The sequence below is a fragment of the Podarcis pityusensis genome (genome assembly GCF_964106645.2).
Source record: "Podarcis pityusensis genome assembly, chromosome: 2".
NCBI lineage: Eukaryota > Metazoa > Chordata > Lepidosauria > Squamata > Lacertidae > Podarcis > Podarcis pityusensis.
In genome coordinates this window covers 127772416-127789061 of record NC_138029.1, presented here as the reverse complement: position 1 = coordinate 127789061, position 16646 = coordinate 127772416, and the positions used below count along the sequence as shown (strand labels likewise).

Below are 16646 nucleotides of genomic sequence, written 5' to 3'. Positions count from 1 at the left end.
ACGACTTGGATGATGGACTCAAGGGCATCCTGATCAAATTTGCAGATGACACCAAACTGGGAGGGGTGGCTAGCACCCCAGAGGACAGGATCACACTTCAAAACGACCTTGACAGATTAGAGAACTGGGCCAAAACAAACAAGATGAATTTTAACAGGGAGAAATGTAAAGTATTGCACTTGGGCAAAAAAAATGAGAGGCACAAATACAAGATGGCTGGCACCTGGCTTGAGAGCAGTACATGTGAAAAGGATCTAGGAGTCTTGGTTGACCACAAACTTGACATGAGCCAACAGTGTGACACGGCAGCTAAAAAAGCCAATGCAATTCTGGGCTGCATCAATAGGAGTATAGCATCTAGATCAAGGGAAGTAATAGTGCCACTGTTTTCTGCTCTGGTCAGACCTCACCTGGAGTACTGTGTCCAGTTCTGGGCACCACAGTTCAAGAAGGACACTGACAAACTGGAACGTGTCCAGAGGAGGGCAACCAAAATGGTCAAAGGCCTGGAAACGATGCCTTATGAGGAACGGCTAAGAGAGCTGGGCGTGTTTAGCCTGGAGAAGAGGAGGTTAAGGGGTGATATGATAGCCATGTTCCAATATATAAAAGGATGTCACATAGAGGAGGGAGAAAGGTTGTTTTCTGCTGCTCCAGAGAAGCGGACACGCAGCAATGGATCCAAACTACAAGAAAGAAGATTCCACCTAAACATTAGGAAGAACTTCCTGACAGTAAGAGCTGTTCGACAGTGGAATTTGCTGCCAAGGAGTGTGGTGGAGTCTCCTTCTTTGGAGGTCTTTAAGCAGAGGCTTGACAACCATATGTCAGGAGTGCTCTGATGGTGTTTCCTGCTTGGCAGGGGGTTGGACTCGATGGCCCTTGTGGTCTCTTCCAACTCTATGATTCTATGATTCAAGAGTTTGGACAAGTTGCAGGTTTTAAATTGAATAAGAATAAAACCAAAGTCTTAGAAAAAAATTTAACGATACATGAAAAACTTAATTTAGAGGAAACCACCGGGCTGAAGTTTGTGAAAAAGGTGAAATATCTGGGTGTAAATATGACTGCAAAAATTTGAATTTGTATAAAGAGAACTATGAAAAGTTATGGAAGGATATCAAAAGAGATTTGGACATCTGGACAAGGTTGAAACTATCTTTGTTGGGCCGAATTTCTGCGGTAAAGATGAATGTATTGCCTAAGTTATTTTTGTTTCAAGTACTCCCTATCACTGACAAGTTGAATTGTTTTAAGGAATGGCAAAATGTATTATCTAAATTTATCTGGCAGGGGGGCAAACCCAGAATTAAGATTAAATTATTAACAGATGTGAAAGAGAGAGGGGGTTTCTTCCTGCCAGATTTAAGGATCTATTTTGAAGGAGCAGCCTTTTGCTGGTTGAAAGAATGGTTTTTATTGGAGGTTACGGTGGGCGGGAGAGTCCATGTCAACTTCTCTGCTGGGTTGCCAAAGGACAAGAACTCAGTGCCCCTCCTTGCTCGCAGATTATTCCAGATCTCTGAAAATTACATTAGGACACACCCGGCAGATGAAGATGATGGACTATATGGAACTTGCCGAGCTGACTGGGAGATTCCGAGACCAGAGAGAAGAGATGGTGGAAGAAGATTGGAAGAAGTTTAAGGAATATTTGAAAAAATATGTTAATATTTAAATCTTAGAAAAGCTTTGGAAGTGGATATAGGCTGTAGGGTTAGAAGTAGAAGATAGTGTATTTTAAAATAGTATTATCTGTAAGTAATAAAATGTGAAGATTTTTATGGTTAAAGTAAGCGTGATTAAAAAAAATGGTTAGAAATTATGATATATGTAACTGCTAAAGATGAGGTAAAATGAACATCAGATAGGGGGGATTTGGGGAAGCCCACCTAACAATGTTTAGAAAAAATAAGGACAATACAATAATTTGTATTGTTTTTCTGTTTGTGTTGTTTATAAGTGATATAAAATGAATAAAAAAAAATTGGGGGGAAAAAAGAATGGACATCCAGAACGAATGAAGTTCTTAACCCGAGGTACCACTGTACTTGATTGCTCTTGTGTTTCACATCCCACAAAAGCACCCATCTCACGACCCATCAAGGAATTCATTCAGGGGAGAAACCATATCAGTGCTTGGAATGTGGAAAGAGCTTCAGTCAGAAGGAAAGTCTCATTTCCCATCAAAGAATCCATACAGAGGGAAAACCAAAAAAGAAAAATAATAAAGCAAAAATTATTTAACAACTCTAACGAAACACAATTGTATAGAAAAGAGAAAGTGGGGGGGGGAGAATAACTAAAAGACCTTTATCACATTTGTATCGTATATATCATATCATTCATCAACCCACAGAAAGACAGGCTCCCCCACTTCTCCCCTGCGTGACCCCCCCTTCTCCCTGTCTCCCACCCTGAGAGATCCTTCCTTCCCTGCGTTCCTTGCAGGTCCCTCCCACCTCCAACTCTCCTCTTTCTGTGTGTGTCCTCCTAAATTCAAAATAAAGGAATCTTAATACAAAAAGAGATGAAAAGGAAACTCCCATATCCGTCTGATAATCATAGAATCATAGAGTGGGAAGAGACCACAAGGGCCATCGAGTCCAACCCCCTGCCAAGCAGGAAACACCATCAGAGCACTCCTGACATATGGTTGTCAAGCCTCTGCTTAAAGACCTCCAAAGAAGGAGACTCCACCACACTCCTTGGCAGCAAATTCCACTGTCGAACAGCTCTTACTGTCAGGAAGTTCTTCCTAATGTTTAGGTGGAATCTTCTTTCTTGTAGTTTGGATCCATTGCTCCGTGTCCGCTTCTCTGGAGCAGCAGAAAACAACCTTTCTCCCTCCTCTATGTGACATCCTTTTATATATTTGAACATGGCTATCATATCACCCCTTAACCTCCTCTTCTCCAGGCTAAACATGCCCAGCTCCCTTAGCCGTTCCTCATAAGGCATCGTTTCCAGGCCTTTGACCATTTTGGTTGCCCTCCTCTGGACACGTTCCAGTTTGTCAGTGTCCTTCTTGAACTGTGGTGCCCAGAACTGGACACAGTACTCCAGGTGAGGTCTGACCAGAGCAGAATACAGTGGCACTATTACTTCCCTTGATCTAGATGCTATACTTCTATTGATGCAGCCCAGAATTGCATTGGCTTTTTAGCTGCCGCGTCACACTGTTGGCTCATGTCAAGTTTGTGGTCAACCAAGACTCCTAGATCCATTTCACATGTACTGCTCTCAAGCCAGGTGTCACCCATCTTGTATTTGTGCCTCTCATTTTTTTTTTGCCCCAGTGCAATACTTTACATTTCTCCCTGTTAAAGTTCATCTTGTTTGTTTTGGCCCAGTTCTCTAATCTGTCAAGGTCGTTTTGAAGTGTGATCCTGTCCTCTGGGGTGTTAGCCACCCCTCCCAGTTTGGTGTTGTCAGGGGTTCACGGACAGAGGCACAGGGTAGGCAGGAGATGGAGAGCGATGGGGATGAATCCCAGGACAGCGAGGAAGAGGATGACAATGACTCAAGAGATTCCATGAGTCTTTCCAGCGAATCAGAGGATTCCCAGAAGGGGGCGCCGGTGGTCAAGGCCAGGGGAGCCCCAGGGGGGACATGTCAGGAGCAGGGGGCCAGCAGGGGATCCCAAAGTGGCAGCTGGGCGTCAGGACCAGCCTCCCCGCCAGAGTGCAGCGAAGGGGGTGGAGGTTCCAGTGTATCAGGGGAGGCGGCTCCGGCAGTAGAGAAAGGAGGGAGGTCGGAGCAAGCCACCCTCCCGGAAGGGGAGGGGAGTAGTGAAGGGAGTAGCGTAGCTGTCAAAAGGAAAGTTAGAGGTTGGGCGCGCGCGCCAAGTTCAAATGTAGAGGCGCGCGGAAGTACAGGGAGCCCGGAGGAGGGGCCAGGTCCCAAAGCCCGCAGGAGGGGGCAAGAGCAGTCTGATTCCGCGTCGGAGGAATCCAGGAGGGGCGAAACCCCAGCGGGCAGAAAGACCCTGCGGAAAAGGAGAGAAAGAGGTGGAGCAGCGCAAGCCTCTTAAACTGGTGCAGGGGAGGGACGGATTCAGAGGGGACTTCAGCGGTCTAAGCCTAGCAGACGTAGGGCTGCGCGCCTCGGATCTGAAGCAAACAATGAACTGCAATAAACACTTTTGTATATAAGAAAAGATAGGCGTTGGTCTTTTGTGAGCTGAGACTTGAGGCAGCCCTGACAGGTGTCATCTGCAAATTTGATCAGGATGCCCTTGAGTCCATCATCCAAGTCATTGATAAAGATGTTGAATAAGACCGGGCCCAAGACAGAACCCTGTGGCACCCCACTAGTCACTCTTCTCCAGGATGAAGAGGAACCATTGATGAGCACCCTTTGGGTTCGGTCAGTCAGCCAGTTACAAATCCACTGAGTGGTAGCATAGTCAAGACCGCATTTTACCAGCTTCTTTACAAGAATATCATGGGGCACCTTGTCAAATGCCTTGCTGAAATCAAGGTAGGCTACATCCACTGCGTTCCCTTCATCTACCAGGCTTGTAATTCTGTCAAAAAACGAGATCAGGTTAGTCTGACATGACTTATTTTTCAGAAATCCATGCTGACTATTGGTGATCACAGCATTCCTTTCTAGGTGCTCACAGACTGTTTGCTTAATGATCTGCTCCAGAATCTTCCCTGGTATTGATGTCAGACTGACTGGGCGGTAATTATTTGGGTCCTCTCTTTTCCCCTTTTTGAAAATAGGGACAACATTTGCCCTCCTCCAGTCTGCCGGGACTTCGCCTGTTCTCCAGGAATTCTCAAAGATGACTGCCAGTGGTTCTGAGATCACATCTGCCAGTTCTTTTAATACTCTTAGATGCAGTTCATCTGGCCCTGGAGACTTGAATACATCTAAACTATCCAAGTATTCTTGTACTATCTCCTTAGTTATTCTGGGCTGTGTTTCCTCTGCTGAATCATTTGCTCCAAATTCTTCAGGTCGGGCATTGTTTTCTTTATCGGAGAAGACTGATCATCTGTAGCAACAATTATTCAGAACATGCAGTCCAGAATAATCCCAGTGACGGAAACCAGCCGTCATCAAATGGTGCGCAGCATAGAAAACACACAGAGACAACAGTATTTTCTAGGTGGAGGGCAGCTCATTCGAACTTCTCTCCTGTCCGGTATTTTTTTATTATCCTTTGTCTCTCCGCCTGCATAGCCGTCTGCCAATGTCTCACATTACATCGCCCAATCATGGCTTTACAACACCCATCTCCATATAAGGTAATTACTGCCCAGAGGGAACACAACTCCATATAAGGTCAATACACTCAATACACTGCAAAGCACAGACTTGCCGGTCACCGAGGTCAGCGAGGCACCACGAGGCACTATAAGCCTCTGCCATGGCTTTATGGCTCCCACATGCCCTCTTTCTTTATTTTATTAGTCAGAGTCATATATTTCATTACCAATACGATTATACCGAGCACAATAGACGACCCTTGTAAGGCCTGAAGCAGGCCGCTGACGGGAGAACCATGCAGTACATACAGAGATTAAAGAAGGAATACATTGTATACAGTAACACAAAATAATGCAAATAACTACTATAAGGATCACTAAAATCAATAAATGTCGAAGCCGACTCCCATCCGGAAGCCAAGAATATAACCATGCCCATGGATCAACGGAAGGGGGGGCAGATTGTGGGCTACCATGGTTTCCATATGATCGATCGTCGCAGATACGCTGACATTATTATCAGGAATAAACATACAACAATGAGAATGAACAAGTGCACATACCCCTCCTTTTGAGGCCAAAATGACATCCAAAACATAGCGGTTTTGTAATACCACCTCTCTCATTTCAGACACCTCCTTGTTGAGATTCTTCAATGCTTTTATGGTATCATTGAATAATCCTTCTGTCCAATTTGCTAGCCGATGGAGGTCCCTATAGTTCATTGCTGCGCCCACTGAGGACAGCAAGGTTCGAGAAATCTGGGTACTGGTATATTGATTTATGGGAGAATTAACCTCCCGGCGATTTCGTAGTCTAAGAGAAGATGGTAACTTATCAACCTTATACAACAATGGAACCACGAGACCCAATGTACATGTGCCTGTGAGGTTTCGAGGAATGGCTTTGTATGCTTTTTCGCCACAAAGCAACCATAACTTTCTTTGGAGTAAATAGCTGATATTACTACTCTGTTGGGACCAATTAAAGGCTGCAGTAAATAAAGAACTGATATGAGATTGCTCATCTGTGGCATTTGCTAAGCCAGGGATAGAAGAATTCAGACTCCAATTTGCATGGTAGGCTTCCTTTCTAGTTTTTAGCCATGCACTGGTGTCACTCCTATAGCACTGAGATTGGTCACTGTATGTTCCTGTAAGAGAACAAGAGCTATTAAAAGTGAATTTTAATGTATATTGACAGTTTGGATATATGCCCCATGATTCTTTTCCCTGTTCAATTCGAAAACAAATGGGGGCAGGCTCATGGAGGGTCAATTGTACTGGAGGCCAAGAAGTTTGGTTAGGGGATATAACATTTGTAAATTGAAAAGATCCATTAACAGGCACACCTTGAAGCATTAAGCCTGAATGACGGGCAAAAGGGGGCATGTGCATACACAACCAACATTTAGAAGCATGCAATAAACTGGCAAACATAATCATATCTTGTACAAAAATATTATCCCTCCAAATCTTATGATAATTTTCTCCCCTAAAAGTCTTATTCAACAACGCCATTCTTCTAATTCGAGAGTGGCTGAGCCGTGGATACTGCCAGCCAGAGTAGAATTCTGACAGCAGCAGCTTGCCAGCTGATAAGGTGAAATATGGTGGTTTCAACTGGACTGGGTCGTCTGCTTCTCTTCCTTGTATAACGGTGCAGCAAAGGATGGCGAGGCAGATGGTGAGGAAGGCACTTCCGCAGTTGAAGGGACTCGCCATGGCCGTACGCATCGAGCTGGAACCCACAAAGGCTTGTCCTCGACGTCCACTGCCGCGTACCCTCATCCCCACGTGATCAACGGGACAGGTCCATGCCACGCGGGATCAGGCAAGCGTCGGTACACCACCAAGGGGCGGGGGAGTGCCTCCTCCTTCCTAAAATGCAATTCAGCGGGGGTATGGGTCCTATTATGTGGATATAAAAGATGGTTAAGTACAAAAAGAACTTGGTGGACTGCCGAAGGGATATCTGCTGTTGGTATGCTTCGGCCGCCAAGCTGCTTAATCAACAGTGTTTTGAATGTCAGGTGTGCTCTTTCCACTATAGCTTGTCCTGTGGAGTTAAAGGGTATACCATGAGTTAATTTCACATTCCACAACATACAAAATTCCGAAAATGTTTTAGAAATATATGCTGGACCATTATCAGTTTTGATGCGCGCAGGTTTACCCATGACTGAGAAACAGCGAATAGTGTGCTGGATCACATGACGAGCTGTTTCCCCCCTCATGGGCGTAGCCCATATGAATCCAGAGTGGGTGTCCACCGTGAGGTGAACCTTGGAGAGTGGAGCCAACACAGATGTGTGTGTGACATCCATCTGCCAACACGCCAATGCAGACGTGCCCCTAGGATTGACAGCATCAAATGAACGGCCAGCGGTGATTTAGAACAAGAAGCACATTGGGAAACAATATCCTTTGCTTGGGCCAAAGGAATAGAAAACTGCTTTGCCAATGCTTTCGCAGGGAGGTGAAAGGTGTTATGACATAGTACAGGATCAGAAAAGAGAGAAAAGGCAGAAATGTCCCTCAAAGCCGCATCTGCTCTTGCATTGCCCTCTGCTAAATACCCTGGGTGTGATGTGTGAGAGCAAAGATGTGCAACATAATAAGGGAACTCTCTGTGCTGAAGTAAGGTTTGCAGGGCAAGAAACAAGGAAAACAAGTCAGAATCCAAGGAAGGAGTTACATAAGATATTGGTAAAACAGCAAAAATGCGATATACATACTGAGTATCCACAATAAGATTGAAAGGTTGAGTAGAAAAGGATTGAAAGGCAAGAATCACAGCCGCTAGCTCAGCTCGCTGAGCAGAAGACTGTGGAGGGGTAAATAAACATTTCCATTTTCCTCCCTCCTCCCATGTCACCACCCCCCTACTTTTTGTTCCATCCGTGAAGAGGGTCAATGCAGAGGGAAGAGGTGTGAGAGACAAGGGGATGGCCAAAACATAGGTGACTTGTGTCAAAAAAGTCAAACGGTCATCCTTCGGAGGGTTGAAAATGATGACACCAACAAAATCAGCCAAGGCGATTTGCACGGCAGCATTAGTTATCAATAAATGCTGCCGTTCAGTCTGTGAGAAAGGCAAATAAATTGATGCAACATCAAAATCGCTCAAGGCCATGGCGCGAGAACGTCCTTTAATGACAATGTCTTATGTGGATTCAATTACTGAATAAATGTTTTTTTGTGGGGTATGTGGCAAATGTAGCCATTCTATAATGCAGATAGTCTTCCTCTTGTCCGTCTGAGCATATAAAATTCCTGTTGGCAACAATGGTGACAAACACTGCCAGATGCAGCTCGTGTGCAGAGGCTTCTGTGATCCTGTCCACGAGAATAGATCGCAGGTGCTGATTAACGGTCTGTAATGCAGTGATCATTGCTGGGGTGACCTGGATTACATCTGCTGGATCCTTGTGTCCCGTGAGCGCCGAAAACAATGGTGATAATGTGCTGGTAGGTAATGCAAGGAAAGAGCGAGCCCAATTCAAATGCCCATGATGTTGCTGTAATTCCACAAGCTTCATGCTTGAAGGTGTGGGATGTAAACACAGGAGCAGTCAATGACAACATTCCTAGAGTGTACATGTTAGAACATGGGGAGGGATGTCTGTCCAGCAAGCAGGTAAACTTCCTGGGGACGACTTCCTCCGCATGTGACCAGAGGTGGGTGTGGCCTCACCTGTGCAGGTAATGACAAAAGCACAGGGCAGGCAGCCACTCTCTCTCTCTGTTTTTTTTCTTTCAATGAGGAAACTGTTGGGATACTGCCAGGGAGATAAAGTCCATCATGGCCCCCAAGCCGTCTGCCGGACGATCCATCGACCTCCCGTAGGCACGCAGCGACATGAGTTTCTAGAAAATATCTTGCCACATTCCAGACTCACTCTATCAGCAGATAATGCACAGCCAAAAGTTGCAGTCAGGAGAGCATTATTTACAAGTTTATTCAGCGTTGATCAGAACACAGAGAAACGTGACTGCCTGCTTTAGTGTCTGCGACACAGAGAGAGAAAACGAAAGCAACAGAAAACATAAACATCCTGTGAACAGGAAATACGCAGACTCTGACTCACAAAGCCTGCTCCCTTTTAAGGTGGAACGGAAATATCCTAACATCCTCCCCCTTTCCGTGTAACCTGTAGTACCTGTGGTTCAACCCAATTGCAACCTTTGTACGTAAACCTTAAGTTGTTCTCTGTTAACAACCTTAGACAACAGATCAGCAGGAATTTCATTTCCTGGCATGTAGGACACCTGAATGAGTCCTTTCTGAATACACTCCCTTGCACGATGTAGCTTAATCTGCAAGTACTTGGTCCTTTGCTTGCAACTCTCTGAGTTCAGCAAAGCCAAACAGGATCTATTGTCTTGATACACTTGTACAGGACATTTCACAGAAACTCCGATGTCCTTAAACAGTTGCATCAACCATTCACAATCCATGAGTGAAAATGACAGAGCATTGAGTTCTGCTTCACAGGAACTTAGGCTCACTGTCGTCTGCTTTTTGCACAACCAGTCAAACAGGCAGTGGTTGTACATGTAGCATACTCCAGAAGTGCTTGTACCATCCGTGGTGTCACTTCCAAAACTTGCATCTGCAAAAATTTCAAGACCTCCAGTCTTCTGACTGGTGAACCTCAGCCTGTAGTGCAAAGTCCCTTTCAAATAGCGGGCTATGCGCTTCAGAGCTTTCCAATCCTGAACAGTAGGATTGTTGGCATGTCTGCTAAGCAGGTTACAGCTTACAGCTATGTCAGGTCTTGAGCATCTAGCAATGAAATTCAACTTGCCTAGAATGCATCTGTACAGCGTTGTGTCAGAAAACGCTTCAGCAGTACTGTCTACCTGGTAACCTGTCACCATCGGTGTGTCTGCTGGGTTTGCATCAACCAAATTCAACCTGGTTAATACATCAGCAATTTTCTGTGTTTGGTGTACCAGAAAATTACCTGCTTGGTCCCTCTCCACCTGCAGAGAAAGATAGTTGGATACCTCACCAAGATCCTTCATGTCAAAGTGCTCCTTCAGCTGAGCTAGGGTGCTTTGGTACAAAGCCTGATTCTTCCAAAACATCAGAAGATCATCAACAAAACATAAACAATACAGTTTGTTTTGCCCTTCCTCCTTGACAAACACACATGGATCAGCTTTGCCCTGGTGAAAACCTAGAGAAAGCAATGTCTCAGTGAGTTTTGTGTTCCAACACCTGGCACTCTGCTTGAGACCATATAAGGATTTCCGCAGTTTACAGACCATTCCCTTCTGTATCTGCATCCCATCAGGTGGAAGCATAAACAGCTCCTCCCCCAGAACCCCGTACAAAAAAGCTGTATTAATGTCATGATGGGAAACATGCAGTTTCTCCTCTGCAGCTATCTTGAGCATCAGCCGAATGCTCTCATATTTGATGGTGGGTGAGTAGGTCTCGTGGTAATCCTGTCCTGGTACCTGTGAAAAACCTCTGGCAACCAATCTGGCTTTGTGTCTGACAACCTTGCCATTCTGGTCTGTCTTGGCCTTGAAGACCCATTTGCTGCCAACCAGTCTCATTCCTGGGACTACCGGTACCAGTTCCCAAGTTTGGTTCCTATTCAAGGACTCAACTTCAGCCTTCATGGCATTAAGCCAAGGCTCAGCATCTTTAGAGGTTAACTCCTGAACCTCTTTGAAGCTTGAAGGTTCCCACACCTTCTCTGAGCTACTAAGAACAGCAGTTGCTGTCTTAGCAAACTCATCAGCAAATCTCTTTGGCGGTCTGCCCTTTGTGGCTCTCTCAGATCTGCGTACTAGACGCAAGTCTTCTGGACTCATCTCCTCTTTCTTAGGAGAAAAGTGACCAATGGTGAACAGTGGTTCTTCCAGTTCATTGTCAGACGCATCAGATGGTCTGACTGAGGCCTTTGCGCTCTTGTAGTCTGCTGTGTCATCACTGTCACTGACACCAGCAGCAGCGCCGCCCACTGAACTGGAATCCGAACTCTGATCATCATCGTCATCATCATCCTCAGCTTTAGCTGCTTCTTTGACATCACCTTCATCCTCCTCTGGGTAACTCTGGAAAATTCCCACATTTCCCCCCCACTTAGGATTGTACTCAACACTCTTTGTGAACTTAATGGACTTAGAGTTGGTCATCCATACCCTGTATGCACCTTTTTCGTACCCCATGAACAAACCATGTGCCCCACGCTTCCCAAGCTTGTTGCTCTGTGGGGTGTGTACCCACATGTCAGAACCAAAGATTCTCATGTGTTTGATGTTGGGTTTCTTACCAAAATCTTCTCATAGGGGGTACAACCAATAGGTGATGACAATCTGCGATTATAAGTGTAAGCAAAATTCGACAGAGCCTCCCCCCAATACTTATCAGGGAGATGGGCATCATGCAACAATGTTTTCATTCCTTGCAGCAACGTTTGATTTGCTCGCTCCGCAAGCCCATTCATCCATGGCGATCTGGGCGTTGACAAGTCATGCTGGATTCCCTTCTCAGTCAGGAAAGCTTCAAACTGCTGAGAAGTGAACTCCCCGCCTTGATCAGTAAACAGACAGCCAATGCGTTTACCGTGAACATTCTCCAACCAAGCACAGAATGCCTTGAACCTAGGAAACGCTTGCGATTTCTGCTCGAGCATAAACACATGAATGTACCTGGAAAAAGAGTCAATTAGAACCATGAAGTACCTTGCTCCACCCAAAGAGGGCGCAAGTGGACCAACCAGGTCTGCGTGCACTAGCTGGTAGGGTTTGGAAGCCTGCCTGCTAGACTCCTTGCCTTTTGGAGCAACCTTCACCTTGTTCTCTGCACAAGATACACATTTCATATGAAACTTACAGGGTTTGATGTTCAAACCCTCAACCATCTCTGGCATCTTGGCCAGTGCCTTCCAAGAGAGATGGCAAAACCTTCGATGTGCATCGTGAATGCATCCTGCATGAAGAACTTTGTTAGTTTGTGCAACACAACAAGAATCAACATTAGACACAACAGCAACACTGTCGTCATAAGTTATACAGAACAAGCCATCCATAAACTTTGCATGCAAAATGTCCTCTTTGCCTTTTCTGATGACACAGACGCTCCTCTTGAAGGAAATCTCAAAACCACGCCCAGTAAGCTGTGGGACACTAAGCAAATTGTCTGCAGCACCTGGAACATATCATAGAATCATAGAATCATAGAGTTGGAAGAGACCACAAGGGCCATCGAGTCCAACCCCCTGCCAAGCAGGAAACACCATCAGAGCACTCCTGACATATGGTTGTCAAGCCTCTGCTTAAAGACCTCCAAAGAAGGAGACTCCACCACACTCCTTGGCAGCAAATTCCACTGTCGAACAGCTCTTACTGTCAGGAAGTTCTTCCTAATGTTTAGGTGGAATCTTCTTTCTTGTAGTTTGGATCCATTGCTCCGTGTCCGCTTCTCTGGAGCAGCAGAAAACAACCTTTCTCCCTCCTCTATGTGACATCCTTTTATATATTTGAACATGGCTATCATATCACCCCTTAACCTCCTCTTCTCCAGGCTAAACATGCCCAGCTCTCTTAGCCGTTCCTCATAAGGCATCGTTTCCAGGCCTTTGACCATTTTGGTTGCCCTCCTCTGGACACGTTCCAGTTTGTCAATGTCCTTCTTGAACTGTGGTGCCCAGAACTGGACACAGTACTCCAGGTGAGGTCTGACCAGAGCAGAATACAGTGGCACTATTACTTCCCTTGATCTAGATGCTATACTCCTATTGATGCAGCCCAGAATTGCATTGGCTTTTTTAGCTGCCGCGTCACACTGTTGGCTCATGTCAAGTTTGTGGTCAACCAAGACTCCTAGATCCTTTTCACATGTACTGCTCTCAAGCCAGGTGTCACCCATCTTGTATTTGTGCCTCTCATTTTTTTTGCCCAAGTGCAATACTTTACATTTCTCCCTGTTAAAATTCATCTTGTTTGTTTTGGCCCAGTTCTCTAATCTGTCAAGGTCATTTTGAAGTGTGATCCTGTCCTCTGGGGTGTTAGCCACCCCTCCCAATTTGGTGTCATCTGCAAATTTGATACAAATGATGCCCTTGAGTCCATCATCCAAGTCGTTGATAAAGATGTTGAATAAGACCGGGCCCAAGACAGAACCCTGTGGCACCCCACTAGTCACTCTTCTCCAGGATGAAGAGGAACCATTGATGAGCACCCTTTGGGTTCGGTCAGTCAGCCAGTTACAAATCCACTGAGTGGTAGCATAGTCAAGACCGCATTTTACCAGCTTCTTTACAAGAATATCATGAGGCACCTTGTCAAATGCCTTGCTGAAATCAAGGTAGGCTACATCCACTGCATTCCCTTCATCTACCAGGCTTGTAATTCTGTCAAAAAACGAGATCAGGTTAGTCTGACATGACTTATTTTTCAGAAATCCATGCTGACTATTGGTGATCACAGCATTCCTTTCTAGGTGCTCACAGACTGTTTGCTTAATGATCTGCTCCAGAATCTTCCCTGGTATTGATGTCAGACTGACTGGGCGGTAATTATTTGGGTCCTCTCTTTTCCCCTTTTTGAAAATAGGGACAACATTTGCCCTCCTCCAGTCTGCCGGGACTTCGCCTGTTCTCCAGGAATTCTCAAAGATGACTGCCAGTGGTTTTGAGATCACATCTGCCAGTTCTTTTAATACTCTTGGATGCAGTTCATCTGGCCCTGGAGACTTGAATACATCTAAACTAGCCAAGTATTCTTGTACTATCTCCTTAGTTATTCTGGGCTGTGTTTCCTTTGCTGAATCATTTGCTCCAAATTCTTCAGGTCGGGCATTGTTTTCTTTATCGGAGAAGACTGAGGCAAAGAAGGCATTGAGGAGTTCAGCTCTTTCTGTGTCCCCTGTTTGCATTTCACCATCTTCTCCTCTGAGTGACCCCACTGTTTCTTTGTTCTTCCTTTTGCTATAGTACATCTTTGATGGTAGTGTGCAGACTTGCCAGTCTCACAGTCCCTTCTCCTGCAATTCGCAACGTCTTTCCATCAGCCAGGTGGATCTCACCTTCTTGAGGTTTGAAGGAGATAAACAGGTGGCGGTCTTTTGAGACATGGCGGGTACAGCCTGAATCAACAACAAACCTGGCCTTGGCCTTTGGAGCAGTCTTTCTGGCAAGCAAAACCTTGTTTTCCACCGGCGTGGGATTTTGCAGCTTGCCCCCCTGCTCCTGGCCATCAGACTTGCCTTTAGCCTTTGGTGAATCTGTGCCAGCAAACAAAACCTTGTTTTCCACTGGCGTGGGCTTTTGCAGCTTGCCCCCCTGCTCCTGGCCATCAGACTTGCCTTTAGCCTTTGGTGAAGCTTTGCCAGCAAACAAAACCTTGTTTTCCTCTGGCGTGGGCTCTTCACCCTCCCTCTGCTTCTGGCCATCTGCAGGCGTCTGCCTCTGTTTACCTTTGCCCTTCCGGCCTCTGCAAAGGCGATGACCTTGGCTCCCATGAGAAACAGAGTTCTCAGCTGCCGACTCCTTGGCTCCCCCTGGAGGCTGGAATGCTGCCTGGGATGACGTGACAGTCAGCTCCCCCTGCAGCTTGCAACCGGTGCCCTCGGCATCCCTGCATTCACTCGCATTCTGGGAAACAGCCAGGACCTCCGACGCAGTCAAACTCTGGGCTGGGATGATTGGCAGATGGGCTACCTTCAAAGCATGCCACATCTTACGTGCAGTCACATTGCCAGCAAGTGTCTTTATTTCCTCCAGAGAGACGGACAAGACGATTACGTCTATCGCCTTCGAATTTTCGGCCTTCCATCTATCTGTCAGAGGAACTGGAGGGGCCTCACACACAGTATGCCACACTCCAAACTGACGCAGCAAGCTCTCACACCATTTTGCCCAGGTCTGATAGTTGTGCCGATTTAACTTTGGGCACTCAGCAGCCTCAGAAGCTTGGAAAAACTCCATTCCAGGTTTCTACTTGAGCCGTGAATCTTATTCACTTCAGAGACGTCTTATCTCAGCAGCTCATTAATCACGAAGCCTTTGGCGCGTCTCCCAGATCCATTAATCTGCCGGAGTTCAAAGGCCCTTGCCTCGGCAAACAGAAAAGCCTCACTTTCGCTTTTCTTCCACATACCTTTCAGCAGTCTGTCGCAGTCTTACTCTCCTGTAAGTGCTGTGAATCTGGGCCCGAGACCTGTTGTTGGGATACTGCCAGGGAGATAAAGTCCATCATGGCCCCCAAGCCGTCTGCCGGACGATCCATCGACCTCCCATAGGCACGCAGCGACATGAGTTTCTAGAAAATATCTTGCCACATTCCAGACTCATGCACACTCTATCAGCAGATAATGCACAGCCAAAAGTTGCAGTCAGGAGAGCATTATTTACAAGTTTATTCAGCGTTGATCAGAACACAGAGAAACGTGACTGCCTGCTTTAGTGTCTGCGACACAGAGAGAGAAAACGAAAGCAACAGAAAACATAAACATCCTGTGAACAGGAAATACGCAGACTCTGACTCACAAAGCCTGCTCCCTTTTAAGGTGGAACGGAAATATCCTAACAGAAACATCTAAGGATGCCCTCTTGGCTCTCAGCCAAGAGAGGAGATAAGGACTATCTTGCTACAAGATAGATTCTGAATGTATGTAACCTTTTTAAGCTGTCTGCCTTCTGGGATCATATTGTGAACAGAACGTGAGTAAACTCTTTTATACTTTTATAAAGACTGTGTCGTGTCTTGTATTTTAAGAGGGAACAAAAGGGGAAATTACCAGAGTAATTATTATAGAGGTTCTAGCGAACCTGTGCACACGTTACCGTTGCGAACTTAAAGGGGAATGTTTATAAACTCTGCTGCTATTTTGGGAACTTGTTAGCACAAGTTGGATAAGGATATAATTAGTTGTATATCCTCTCCTGCACCCCAGAACATTCCCACAGAAGGGATAGTCAATTGGGGAACAATAGGCAGCGCTGCTTGTGCAGTGACTTTATGTCCCAAGTAGGTGGCGGGTAACGTCAATTGAATTTTTTCAGGCGCTACGCAGAGTCCCGCTTCCGCCAACGTGGCAGAAAGTTCTTGAAAAATGCCAGGCGGGAGTTTCTTCGCAGCAATCAAAATGTCATCCGTGTAATGATAACATATCACCTCTGGGTGGCGCATGCGGAAAGGTTTCAATGCTTCACCCACAAAATGTTGACAAAGTGTAGGGGAGTTCCGCATGCCCTGAGGCAGGACAACCCACTGATATCGCTGGGTGGGCTTCGAATTGTTATATACTGGCAATGTAAAAGCAAACCGTTCCCTGTCTGCTGGGGCCAGTGGGATAGAAAAGAAACTGTCCTTTAAATCAATCACCGCCAACTGATATTCGCGCGGGAGCATATTTGGATTTGGCATGCCAGGTTTTAAAGTCCCCATTGGCTGCATTTGTTCA

General features: G+C 45.9%; 1 protein-coding gene across 1 annotated transcript in view; it reads left to right on the top strand.

Annotated features, from left to right (window-relative positions):
* The window catches only part of LOC308465707 (uncharacterized protein), a 109356-nt gene that overhangs the window by 14364 nt on the left and 78346 nt on the right, over nucleotides 1-16646 (top strand). The window lies entirely within an intron of this gene.